The sequence below is a fragment of the Chiloscyllium plagiosum genome, chromosome 4 (assembly GCF_004010195.1).
Source record: "Chiloscyllium plagiosum isolate BGI_BamShark_2017 chromosome 4, ASM401019v2, whole genome shotgun sequence".
In the NCBI taxonomy this organism is placed as follows: Eukaryota; Metazoa; Chordata; class Chondrichthyes; order Orectolobiformes; family Hemiscylliidae; genus Chiloscyllium; species Chiloscyllium plagiosum.
The window spans coordinates 1,607,320-1,621,039 of NC_057713.1; the positions used below are offsets into that span (position 1 = coordinate 1,607,320).

General features: G+C 41.3%; 1 protein-coding gene across 3 annotated transcripts in view; it reads right to left on the reverse strand.

Annotated features, from left to right (window-relative positions):
- LOC122548789 (anion exchange protein 2-like) overlaps nt 1-13,294 on the reverse strand; it is a 232,087-nt gene extending 218,793 nt beyond the window's left edge. For all 3 annotated transcript variants that reach the window (XM_043687561.1, XM_043687558.1, XM_043687562.1), the window contains exon 1: nt 13,150-13,294. The gene's annotated coding sequence lies outside the window, so the exon portion shown is untranslated. The remainder of the gene's footprint in view (nt 1-13,149) is intronic.
- Between the last annotated feature and the right edge of the window lie 426 nt (nt 13,295-13,720).

Genomic DNA, 13,720 nt, shown 5'->3' on the forward strand with positions numbered 1-13,720 from the left:
GGTGGATTGAATGGCCTCCTTCTGTACTATAAGTTCTATGATTCAACAGTTTCTCTGCTTTAAAGCAGCACTTGCCCCCATTTTGTAGTCCATAGTCAAAAAAAAGCAGTCTTTACAACCTAAATGGATTGTGCCTTGATCCCTCCAGTACTGTAATCCTTAACCCTGTTACTCTACTTCCCTTCCCTTCCTTCCGTCTTTCATAAACACCTGGATCCAGGAATATTTCATATCCAGTCTAGCTTTTCTTTCAGCCAGGCGGCACACCAAAACATTTATCTCCATCTGCAGCTCACCGACCTGATCTTTAAACCCCACTGTGCATTCACATACATGCAACATAATTTTCCTGTGTTCCCCCTTACTCAGACTCATCTAACATGAGACTAAATCTTACTCAAGCGCAATCAATTAATCTCTCTCATTTCTTTGTGGACTCTATGATTCCTTTCCAAAATGGCACAATGGTTACCACAATGGCACTCATTCAACTTATTAATATCTCTTTCCAAAGTTATGTTTCCATCTACATTACTTGCTATGCCATTTATCCTGTCTCATCAGTTAATCTGAATTTAATCGCTTTACAATGGGTGAGTGAAATACAGATTATTATGGGATTCCACAATGCTGTCAAATTGGAGTCCCTGCCCATTCCCCAACTCTCCATCTCCTTCTCACTGAGCAATTCTCTGAATCAGGCAAAAGTGAGGACTGCAGATGCTGGAGATTAGAGTCAGGCAGCATCCGAGAAGCAGGAATTCCTGATGAAGGGCTCCTGCCCGAAACGTCGACTTGCCTGCTCCTCGGATGCTGCCTGACCTCTGCGCTTTTCCAGCACCACTCTAATCTTGACCCCAATTCTCTGAGCTGAAAATGTGTTGCTGGAAAAGCGCAGCAGGTCAGGTAGCATCCAAGGAACAGGAGAATCGACGTTTCGGGCATAAGCCCTTCTCGGTTTATGCCCGAAACGTCGATTCTCCTGTTTCCTGGATGCTGCCTGACCTGCTGCGCTTTTCCAGCAACACATTTTCAGCTCTGATCTCCAGCATCTGCAGCCCTCACTTTCTCCCCAATTCTCTGAACCAGGCCAATCGTTTATAACTATAAAAATCACCCATTAATATGATAGCCTTTACAAATTTCTTTTCACACTCCCTGTTGGAACTCTTAAGATGTTTATTTTCATACTCTGCTGTTCTCAGAGTCAGACAGTACAAAATAGGCCTTTCAACCCAACAATCCATCTACATGAACACCGCCTTCAAGTATAGCTTCAATGTTGTGACATTTCAAGTGCTCATTCAAGCACTTTTCGAAGGTTGTGAGGTTTTTCACCTCTAATACCCTCCCATGTGGGGCATTCCAGATTCTCACCAACCTCTGGTGAGGAGTTTCCTTGAAACCTCCTGCCTTTCACCCTTAAAGTTCACCTTGTTAATGACTCTTCATCTAAAGGGAAGAGTTGCTTTCTATTGACTCTGCCTATGTCACTCACAGCATCACATTCTGATACAATGTTCCCTCTCGCCTTCTCTGCTTTAAAGAAAACAACCCAAGCCTGCTGAGTCTCGCTTCAGAGCTAAAATGCTCCATCCAACACAACATCCTGATGAGTCTCCTCTGTACCTCCTCCACTGCAATCTCATCCTTCCTATAGTGTGGGTACCAGAACTCCAGCTGTGGCCTCACCAAAGTTTTGTACAGCTTCAAGATAACCTCCCTGCTTTTATAATCTATGCCACAAGTAATAAAGACAGGTGCCCCGTGTGCCTTCTTGACCACTCTTAATCTGTCTGCTGTCTTCAGGGGTCTGTGGACATGCATCGCCGTTTCCCTGAACCTCCTTTTTTGTGTCCTGCCAAAAACTGAGTACTCCCTGGCCTTGTTCCATCTTCCAAAGTGCATCACCTCACATTTTTCAGGGTCACACTCTATCTGCCACTGGCTTGCCCGTCTGACCATATCATTAATATCTTCCAGTGACCAAAGACTTTCTTCCTCCCTATTAAATACCCTGCCAATCATCTTGGCATGCGCAAACTTACTTATCGCTGTCCCATATTCTCAACCATATACACAAAAATAAGGGACTGATCCCTATGGTACACCACTGGACATCAGCCTCCAATTTTCCAGTCATACAAACATTTTTCTACCGCCACCCTCTGACTCCTGCCACTAAGGCAATTTTAGATTTATCTCGTTAAATTACCCTGGATCTTACGTGCTTTTACCTTCTTTATCAGCCTCCCACGTGAAACCTTGTCAAAGGCTTTGATGAAATCCACATTAAACAACATCAATCGCACTACCCTCACCTATACACCTGGCCACCTCATCAACATTGTAAGACATGACCTGTTCTCTCGAATTTTCCCATTCACTGGGATCTGAGATTTATTTTATGCTTTTTTTTGGCTTGAATTTACCGGGGGCCCCGTAAATCTTCCATTTCAACAGAAAATGTAGAGTACATGGTTAGGAAGTTTCTAAATGATAAAAAAAAGTTAGTCATGTAATTGATAGTGAGGAGTAGCTGTAAACCAAAGGAAAGATATTATAGCCTGTTCAAGTGGGTAGCAAAATGGCAATGGAATTCATCATAAATAAGTGAGGCAGTGCATTTGAAGACATAAAATGCAATGAATTATTAAGTGCAGAGGAGTATAGAATGTTTGAATGCATAGATCCCTGAAGATAGAAGGACAGGTAGTTATAATGTGGTTAAGTGCGAATGTACAGTATACTGCTCTTTATTAGTGGAGACATAGAATATAAGAGCCAGAAGGTGATGTTGGGATTGTGCAAAACATTAGCTGGGCAGCAGCTAGAGCACTGTGGTCAGGGAGGATGTACTCATTCTCCACAGCAATCAGAGGAGGTGGGTGTTGGACAAGGCTAGAGAATTTTGGCTCAGAATAAATGGTGAACTTTGATTTCTCTGGAATATGGGAAGCTGAGGAACAATATAATTGAATATTACAAATTTATAGAGATGGATACATAGTATAGATAGAAAGGACCTCTTGACAAGGAAAAAGAAAACAAATTCTTGCAATATATCAAGTTTTTCACAAGGACAGCATGTGTGACAGCCAAGGAAGCACTTTTTAAAAGTGTCGTCGTTGCCACTTGGAGAGATCACCAACCAGGAGAGACCGATTTTAAATTATTGGTAGAATGAAGAATGAAAGGTGAAAATATTTTCACCCAAAGGGTGCGAAGGTCTGGAACTCTGTTTGAAAAGGTAGCAGAATCAAAAACCCTCATCCCTCTTTAAATGAATCACTTAAGTTAATATAATGAAGGGTACGTAGATTAGTCTGATCTTAGAGTAGGATAAAAGGCCAGCATGACATCGAGGGCCCAAGGGCCTGTACTGTGCTGTACTGTTCTATGTTCTATGAACTAAAGGCTCCACGACCTACAAAGTTACAGTCTGAAAAGTAGGAAGGGGAACTAGGCTTGTTGGCTCTTTCATGGCCAAAACAGACACAGTGAGGTCAATGGCCTCCCTGTGCCATAAAGGCTTGATAAATAAAATTAGGCCATTAATAATGGTAATGATTTACTGCCTGCGGTGGCTGGCTTCTCTTACTACACTACAGTTTAATTCAAATCCCTGTAGTGAATTAAAACAAACAACTGCAGGTTCTGGGAATATGAAGCAAAATGAGAATGCCAGAGAAACTCAAATCGGGTTGCTGGAAGCCATGGCAATCAAAGATTAAGCGAGCAATAGAACTGTGGTATCATCACCAGACCCTATTAGCCCAGAGACTCAGGTCACGTTCTGGGGTACAACTGCACTCCAACCCCACCACAGCATATAGTGGAATTTGAAGCCAATTAAAAAAGAATCTGGAATTAAGAAACTAACAATGACGATGAAACCCTTGTTGATTGTTGGGAAAACTCATCTGGCTCACTATTGTCTTTGAAGGAAAGATAACTGCTACTTGAGCTGGTCTGGCCTACCAGTGATCCCAGACTTACAGCAATGAAGTTCAATCTTAACTGCCCTCAGGGATTGGCAATAAATGCAGGCCAAGTCAACAATGCCCACATCCCATGGATGAATAAAACATCAAAACAGAAAATGCTGGAATTATTCAGCAGGTCTACCAGAATCTGGATTTATGTTTTCAATAACTGATATTCATATTTCAAAGGCAAATTTGATGGGGACTCATGGGAAATAAACCTTTAGGTCTGTGGGAGTAGGTCAAGAGAAAGGGTCCCCAGAGAGTGCCAACATGGACTGGGAAGGCCAGATGGACATTCTATGCTGCTGTGATTTTACTCTATAACGTAGAATACCAATATTTAATCAATTAAATCACGTGGGCAGGTTCCATAAACTTGCATTTTAATCATCTGAGTTTAGAAGAAGATTAGGGAGACAGTGGTAATGTCAGTAACTAATAATCCAAACTGAAGGTCTGGGGAGATGGATTCGAATATCACCATGGCAATTGGTAAAATGTGAATTCAATAAAATTCTGGAATAAAAAGCTCGTCTAATGTCACTCAAGACCACTGTCGATTGTTGTAAATATATCCATTTGGACTGATGTCCTCTAAGGAAGGAAATCTGTCATCCTTACCGGGTGTGCAGATAGGACGACGTTAAGAGGTGTACTTTTCCCTTTTTTTTTTTGGAAGAGAGGTTTTAAGCCATAGATACAGAGCTGTCCTCTTCAAGCCAATTAAGTAAACAGCTTGTTTCTTTTTAAGTTGGAAGAATAGAAGCAGCATGAATGGGTGCAGTCAGGCTCCCAGAGAAACCAGGGTTTTAGGTTAGCTTTCATTAGTTGTTGGGGTTTTGAAGTTGGTTGTGGAAGCAGCTACTTCTCTCTCAGCCACAGCAAAAAGCTGGAGCTCTCTCGCTCGGCTGTCAGAATTGCACGTGAAACAATGTTTTACTGAAGTTGCTTTTGCCAAGGGTGTGTTTATGGGATATCACTACATTGGAACAATTGCTGTTTAATAGTTAAATAATCTATTATTTTGTTAAGTTTTCCAATAAAGTTATACCAATTCTTCTTTCTTTCATCTGTAGGTAAGAATAAAATGTATTTTGCTTCAAGCCAAATAGTGCAATCAACTGAATTACATCTGGAATACATTTGCCTTTAAATGAGATAAAAGTTAAAGTCCAGCCTTTCTCCTTGAAATATTTGAAGGGCATCTGGTCAGGTCCATAACAAATTGGGGCTCTTGTCAGAATTACAATCTCTAATTCTAGGTTGGGTTTAGGATTAATGGACTCAAAGACAGTGAGTGGCGAGTGTTTTTTTTACCTTTGGGTGTCGCACCTGGTTGGTTTAAGCAGAGTGTATATGGTGTGATAATGGCTCTTTCAGTCGCTAAGAGTTTCCTAGTGGTAGAAGTAGTTACATTTGGTGGTTCACACAAAGTGAGCAAGACAAAATTTTCAAAATTGCAAGCAAACTGAAGTTGGAATTGTCTATGTCGGTGTGGAAGGGGTGATAATTGTGACAATGGCTCAGCATTGACATATGCCAGGAATGCATTTAGAATAATTGGAAATGGCTAAAATTCAATTGTAAATGAAGCAGCTTGAATTAGAGGCAATGACAAGGGAATAAGAAAAAGAAAGAAAAACTCTGGCAGGACAAAACGGAAAGGATGGCCCACACATAAGAGAAAGAGAAAGAGTTTGAACTTCAGACGTTGGCATTGAAAGAGAAAAGTCGACTTAAAAAGGTAGAAAGTAGAAGTAGTGAGGAGGATAGTGATGATGAGCAAACCCATCATAGCCAAAAGCCTGGCAGGAATCTGTTTAAATATGTCCAAGCATTACCAACATTTGATGAGAAGGACGTAGAAGCCTTTTTCATTTCATTTGAGAGAGTGGCTAAAGAAATGAAATGGCCGGTGACCATTTGGGTATTGTTGATCCGAACAAAATTGGTAGGTATTTGCATCTCCACCTGAGAGTATGACGAGGTGAAAAAAGCAAACTTAAGTGCACATTAAGTGACAGCCAACATTTTAGGAATCTAAGGAGGGAGCCTGATCAAACATACAAAGAATTTGAATGGATCAAACAAAGTAACTTTGATAGGTTGATAAGGAGATTGAAAATAGATCAAACATATTACTCTCTTGGAGAGATTATTATTTTGGAGAAGTTCAAAAATTCATTTCCTGAAGTATTGAGAACTCGTGTGGAAGAGCAGAGAGTTAAAACTGCAAGGTTAGCAGCAGAAGTGGCCGATGATTTTGAGTTAGTTCATAAATCAAGGTATTAGCTGATCTTATTTGCTTTTAGTTGATAAAGTAGGGAGAGAAAAACTACTTTTTCTGGTGAAAAAGTCCAGAATAAGTGTGCTGAAGTTAGAGCCAGGCCATTCAGAAAAGTCAGGAAAGAAATCACACAAAGCAGCATGGAAATCTCATTGACACAAAATCCTTTAGAAAGCTGGTAGTTAGGTGATATGTTTAGGACTGAATTGAGAGGCACATGAAGAAACTCAAGTACAGATCAACCACAACCTAACGGAACGGAGGGACAAACTCTTCAAGAATTGACCTCCTGTTCCGAAGCATCCAAAAGCTGCTGAAAGATATTTGAGTGGCAGTATTTGATGTCTGTGCCAAAAAACATCAAACGCAGTCAGTCTAAGCCTCTCCGTACAACAGCTCCTGGCAACCTGTTGTCAGCTTTGAGCTTTTCTGATGACCAATCTAATGATTAACAAATCTCTCACACATTGTGCTGCAGGGAGCTAAGTGCAGAGGGGTGAAACATGAAGACTGTCCACTGAGCTCAGCCACAGGCTTCACACCATAGCAGCATATTTCACTGAAATCACTGGAAGGAGCAGATTAGCACTGCCTCATTCTATTGCACTACAACATTCATCACAAAGTGAAATACTGGATTCTCTTTGCTTTAAGAGAGTAAATGACAGACCAGTCAGCAGTGGGGAAAGTGCTGGAATTCATTATGAAAGAAATAGGGATGGGTAATAAATGCTGGCCAGCCAGTGGTGTCCACATCACCCCAGTGAATAAAGAAAATATAGCTGAGCACTTGGAAAACAATGGCAGGATTGGATAGAGTCAACATGGATTTACAAAACAGAAACAACGTTTGATATATCTACTCAAATTCTTCGAGGTTTTAATGGACTGGATGAAGGGGTTGTTGTTTATTTGGACTTTGAGGCTTTTGACAAAGTCACACAAAAGAGATTAGTATGTAAAATTAAAACACATGGAATTGGGGGTAGGGTACTGAGAGATGGAAAAGTAGTTGGAAAACAGGAAACAAATAGTAGAAATAAATGGATCTTTTTCTGAACGGTGGGCAGCATTGGGTGCCAAGCTTTAGGGAGAATGTGAAGGCATTGGAGAGAATGTAGGATAGGGTTACAAGAATGGCCTTTGCAATGAGAAACTACATGAGAATGGATTGGACTGCTTTTTTTAAATGGCGAAGGCCAACAGTAGATCAGGAGAAACTTCATGTTTCTAAGAGAACCAGAGGGCACAGATTTGAAATGTTTTGCAAAAGAAGCCAGCACGAGGTGAGAAAAAACATTTTCACATAGTGAGTTGTTCCGGTCTGGAAGGTACTGCCTGGAAATTTGGTGGGGGCAGGTTCAATTGAAGAAGAGTTGGGTCCTGAACAAGGGTTACACCCAAAATGTTGATTTCTCCACCTCCTGATGATACCGGTGGCTTGCTGTGTTCTTCCAGCCTCCTATTTCAGGTTCAATTGAGGCATTCAAGAAGAACATTGGATAGTAATTTAAATAGAAACTATCTGCAAATTGGCACAAAGTCAATATGCTGAGGTAGTCAGTGAAGGCATTGTTGGTTGAATGGACAAATTCTTCTACACCAGAACAATTCTGTGATCTTTAGACTCAGACATGCAAGTGTCATCAACTCAACCACACCTGATACATTAATCTTGGGAAGGAGGATTGAAATGTGAAATGCTTTCATGCTGGGTCAGAGAACAAGCAAGTGCACAAGAAAGATAAACTTAAAGAGATTTAGTGAAATGAAGACAAGAAAGAATGAGAGAAGAAACAATGTTCAGAACAAAGGAAACAAAGAAAAGAATATTGGAAGTAGGAGGATGAGACCATTTGGTCCCTTGAAACTGCTCCGCACAGTTTGTAAAATGATAGCAAGGATTTAAACACAGTGCCTCAGCCTTTGTGAAATCCCCAAGACCGAACATACCTTTTATTCTACCTTCTGCATGTTAAATCAATTCGTTAAGGAATAGAGAGAGATTCTGCAAATGTAAGGTAGAACAAAAGATGGCCATCAGAACAGTGAGAAAGAGAGCTTTCCTGTAATATTTATACGTTAAGACAGGCTGGACTTACAAACAACTATAGCACCAATGACCAAAATACTACATGCACACACAGGATGCTTCACAAACCTGCTCAGACAGCTCCTGACATTCCACAAACGTTGGAAAGTGTTCAGCTCAGGTTTCACAGGCAAGTTCTTTCCAAGTAAAGAATTGCTTCCACAATAAGCTCTGACAGGAGAGTCAAATTAGGTAGCCCCTGTTCACACCTCAGCATTTTCTCAGTTGCAGTATATCCTGACAGCAAGGGTCAGCAAAATCCTTCAGATTTTCTTCAGTAATCCGAGGCAAGCACATCCTTCCCCCGTCCTTTTCTGCGTGTTAAATTACTTTCTCATTTCTCATTTATTACGGGAAATATTCCTTTAATGTTCAGCTCCAGTTTCAACAGTTTATGAAGTTATGGGAAAAGTTGTGTAAAACAGACAAAAACGCCCCACTCCCGCCAACACAATGGGTTTCCAATTACCTAACCAAGATTTGCATCATATTACTGGTAGGTAATGACTACCTCCAAAAAGAAAGCCCAACCATCTGGTCTGATATAAAACAGTTCAGCCATTTCCTAAATTTCAACACCACACCTACAGGTGTATTTCAGAGGCTGGGTACTTTGCAACAAGTGACTCACTTCCCGACCTCAAAAGACCACTCCACCTCCTACAAGGCACAAGTCAAGAGTGTGATGGAATAGATACCACACAGTATGAATAGCAGCACAACACAAAAAGCAAAGAGCAACTTGTTTGCCAGGTATAAAAACAAAGTGCTGAAGAATCTTAAGCAGTCTGGCAGCATCTGTAGAGAGGCAACCACAGTTAATATTTCAAATCCAATGATTTTTCATTGTAACTGCTCTTCAGTTATGAAGAAGAATCATATCTGACTTGAAATGTTAACTCTCCGCAAATGCTGCTCGACCTGCGAGATTCTCCAGCATATTCTGTTATTATTTCAGATCTCTAGCACCCTACTATTTCATACTTATTTGTTTGACTGGTACTCCTGCTACTGAGACCAATATGCATGGCTGGAGAAATGTTTCCAGGAGAGAGAGCCTTCGATTTCTGGGACATTGGGGCTGTTTTGTAGGGTGGTGAGACCTATGAACCAGAATGGAGCCAGCACCATTGCAGGGAGATTTGCTTGTGCTGTAAGGAAGCATATAAACTAACAGTGCATCTAGATCCCACCTCCTGCATGTGCGGAAGGGCAAGATGAAGACCAAAATTAGAAAAGATAGCAAGTGAATCAAGAAGGCACAGAAATATAGGCTATTTAAGGCACAGGGAGCTTAGGAAGGTTACTTGCTATTTATTTTAATGCAAAAAGGCACATGAACAAGGCAGCTGAGTTAAGGGCACAGATTAAAACGAGTATAATGTCACTGCTGTCACTGAGAGGGGCAGGATTGGTCACTCAATATTTCAGGATGCAGGGTCTTCGATAGACAGGGAAGGAGATAAATTGTTGCAAAATTGATCAGGGAATCTATTACAGCAGCAAGGATGGGTGACATTTTAGAAGGATCCTCAAAGAAACCATATGGGTATAACTCAAAATGGAGCAATCATATTGCTGGGATGTACGATAGGCCCGCTGGTCCAAAAGAAATAGAAGTGCAGATTTGTAGGCAAATTTCAAATGTATAAAAGTAATAGGATAGTGATAGCGGATTTCAACTTTCTCCAACATTAAGTGGGACAAAGTGTGAAAGGTTTGCAGGGAGAAAAATTCTTAAAATGGATCTAAACAACAGAGAACAATGTAGCACAGGAACAGGTCCTTTGGCCCTTCAAGCCTGTGCTGCCACATTTTGCCCTTCCATACTAAAACTATGTTCACTTACAGGATCTGTCTCCCTCTATTCCCCTCCTATTCATGTATTTGCCCAGGTGCTTCTTGGATGCTGCTGCTGTATCTGCTTCCACCACCTCCTCAGTCAGCACGTACACAGCCACTCTATTATAAAAGACTTCAAAGCACTGTCCTTCTCAAAGTCAAAAGTGAAACTAAAAGTCTCTCTCTCAACTATGGGTATTTACATTCAGCTTAAAAACCCGAGTTCCAGAATACTTTGAAAAGCCTTGTGGTCCCATTATTTTCATGGTGGGTCAAAGAACAATCCAAATAAACAGAAGTCCATTAGCAACCCAATCTCTCTAAAGCCAGGCATCAAAATCTGTTATGAGAGAAATCGTCATGGTTACAGAAATACTTAAAAGTTTTATCAACTTCAGACACTAAAAACCTGCTGCTTTCTAACTCAAAAATCAGGAACTGAAAGTCACAAGTAATAATCAATATTACATTATTAAAATTCAGTTTACATTACATCATATCCACTGATGGAAAACATGCAATCACACTTTTCCTGCAGAGAATCAAATTCACTGTCAGAGGATAACTACTGTCTAATTAAAAATTTAAAAACTCTGCTCTCACACATCGGAACTGTTGACAATGTTTTATGAAACAAGAAGCAACAAGACACCAGAGAAAAGACCCCAGTCATCTTTAATTAGCACCAGGAATAGTATCTAGGGCACCCACCTGAATAGGGAGATGGGGTATCCATTTAACGTTACATTCAGTAATGGGTAGGAGAAAAGTCTGAAATGCAACGTACAGGACCAGCACGTTGTATCTTGACCAACCTTGAAGATTGATTAGTATCCTGATTCATCATTAAAAACAGAACACGCTGAGGATACCCAATGTATTGGTCAGAGAGAAGGACAGCTGTGGTGCGTTCAGTAATCATCCTCCAACACCAAAAGACAAGTTCCATGTTCTATGTTCTGCACTTTTCAGACTGGAGGCCTGTGACCAGTGGAGTGCCACAAGGATCAGTGCTGGGTCCTCTCCTTTTTGTCATTTATATAAATAATTTGGATGTGAGCGTAAGAGTTATAGTTAGTAAATTTGCAGATGACACCAAAATTGGAGGTGTAGTGGACAGTCAAGAAGGTTGCCTCAGCTTACAACGGGATCTTGATCAGATGGGCCAATGGGTTAAGAATTGGCAGATGGAGTTTAATTTTAGATAAATGTGAGGTGCTGCATTTTGGAAAAGCAAATCAGAGCAGGACTTATACACTTAACAGTAAGGTACTAGGGAGTGTTGCTGAACAAAGAGACCTTGGAGTGCAGGTTCAAAGCTCCTTGAAAGTGGAATCGCAGGTAGATAGGATAGTGAAGAAGGCATTTGGTATGCTTTCCTTTATTGGTCAGAGTATTGAGTACAGGAGTTGGGAGGTCATGTTGCAGCTGTACAGGACATTGGTTAGGCCAATTTTGGAATATTGTGTACAATTCTTGTCTCTTTCCTTTTGGAAGGATGTTGTAAAACTTGAAAAGGTTCAGAAAAGATTTACAAGGATGTTGCCAGGGTTTGAGGATTTGAGCTATAGGGAGAGATTGAACAGGCTCCTTGGAGCATCGGAGGCTGGGGGGTGACCTTATAGAGGTTTATAAAATCATGAGGGGCAAGGATAGGATAAATAGACAAGGTCTTTTCTCTGGGGTGGGGGAATCCAGAACTAGACAGCATAGGTTTAGGGTGAGAAGGGAAAGATATAAAAGAGACCTAAGGGGCAATGTTTTCACGCCAAGGGTGGTGCGTGTATGGAATGAGCTGCCAGAGGAAGTGGTGGAGGCTGGTACAATTGCACCATTTAAAAGGTATCTGGATGAGTATATGAATAGGAAGGGTTTGGAGGGATATGGGCTGAGTGCTGGCAGGTGGGACTAGATTGGGCTGGGATATTGGGTCGGCATGGACAATTTGGACCGAAGGGTCTGTTTCCGTGCTGTACATCTCCATGACTCTATAGGAGTTGGGAGGTCATATTGCAGCTGTACAGGACATTGGTTAGGCCACTTTTGGAATATTACATGCAATTGTGGTCTCCCTGCTAAAGGAAGGATGTTGTGAAACTTGAAATGGTGCAGAAAAGATTTACAAGGATGTTGCCAGGGTTGAGGGTTTGAGCTATAGGGAGAAGCTGAACAGGCTGGAGCTGTTTTCCCTGGAGCATCAGAAGCTGAGGGGTGACCTTATAGAAGTCCATAAAATCATGAGGGGCATGGATAGGGTGAAGAGCCAAGGTAGACGAGTCCAGAACTAGAGTGGCACAGCTTAAGTGTGAGAGGGGAAGAATATAAAAAAGACCCAAGGGGCAACGTTTTCATGCAGAGGGTGATGCGTGTATGGAATGAGATGCCAGAGGAAGTGGTGGAGGCAGGTACAATTACAACATTTAAAACACATCTGGATAAATACCTGAATAGGAAGGATTTAGAGGAGTACGGGCCAAATACTGTCAAATGAGACAAGGTTAATTTAGGATATCTGGTCTGCACAGCTGTATAACTCTACGACTGCAATTTCTTTCTTGCTGTAGATGTGCGCTTAACAATTTTAGTTTCTGTGTTAGAATAGAAACCCTAGCTGAGACCTATCCCCATTATCACAAGATTTCGTTGCTTCACCCTCACCACTGTTCAAGCAGACTCCAGCTTCCCCAGCTCAGACTCAGTGGAATTTGGAACGGAATAGAGGAACCTCCACGATCTGAGCAATACAGGCAGGGAGCATTTTGTTCAGATAATCAAATGTCAGATAACACAGTTTAACCAAGCATCAGGATCGTGCGATCTTGTTCAGATAACTCGAATGCCAGATAATTAAGGTTCCTCTGTAGCTCTTTTAGCACGGATAGATTTAATTATCCTTAAATACAATCTCCAAAAAGGCACAAACATTTGGAGCAACTCACCTCTAATTCATGAGTTAGCCTCGAGTCTCGTACCAACAGTAACCTCACTTCTGATTTCCCGTAAAGTGACGCAAACACACATCCCACGTTTCGACAGGGAAATGGCAGGCTTGATTAATTAGTGACTCCGTGATTTACTGCGACTCTACCTGAAAGGACCACATTCAAAATTTCAGTTTAATTAATAAAAATACTTCAGAAATAAAACCAAAATTGATTTTTGAGTGTTGCATAACTTATGTGTTCCCAGAATTTCAAGAGACGGATCATTTGGTTACAAGAGCAGGTCAGAGGCTAGAAATCCTGCAGCAAGTAACTCACCAACTGACTCCCCAAAGCCTGTCCATCACCAACAAGGCATGAGTCAGGAGTGTGATGGAATACTCCCCACTTGCCTGGATGAGCGCAGCCCCATCAACACTCAAGCAGTTTGACACTGTCCAGGCCAAAGCAGTCCACTTGATTGGCACCATATTCACAAATATCCACTCCCTCCATTACAAACAATTAACAGCAACAGTGTGTATTATCTACAAGATGTACTGCAGAAATTCAGCAAAGATCATCAGAC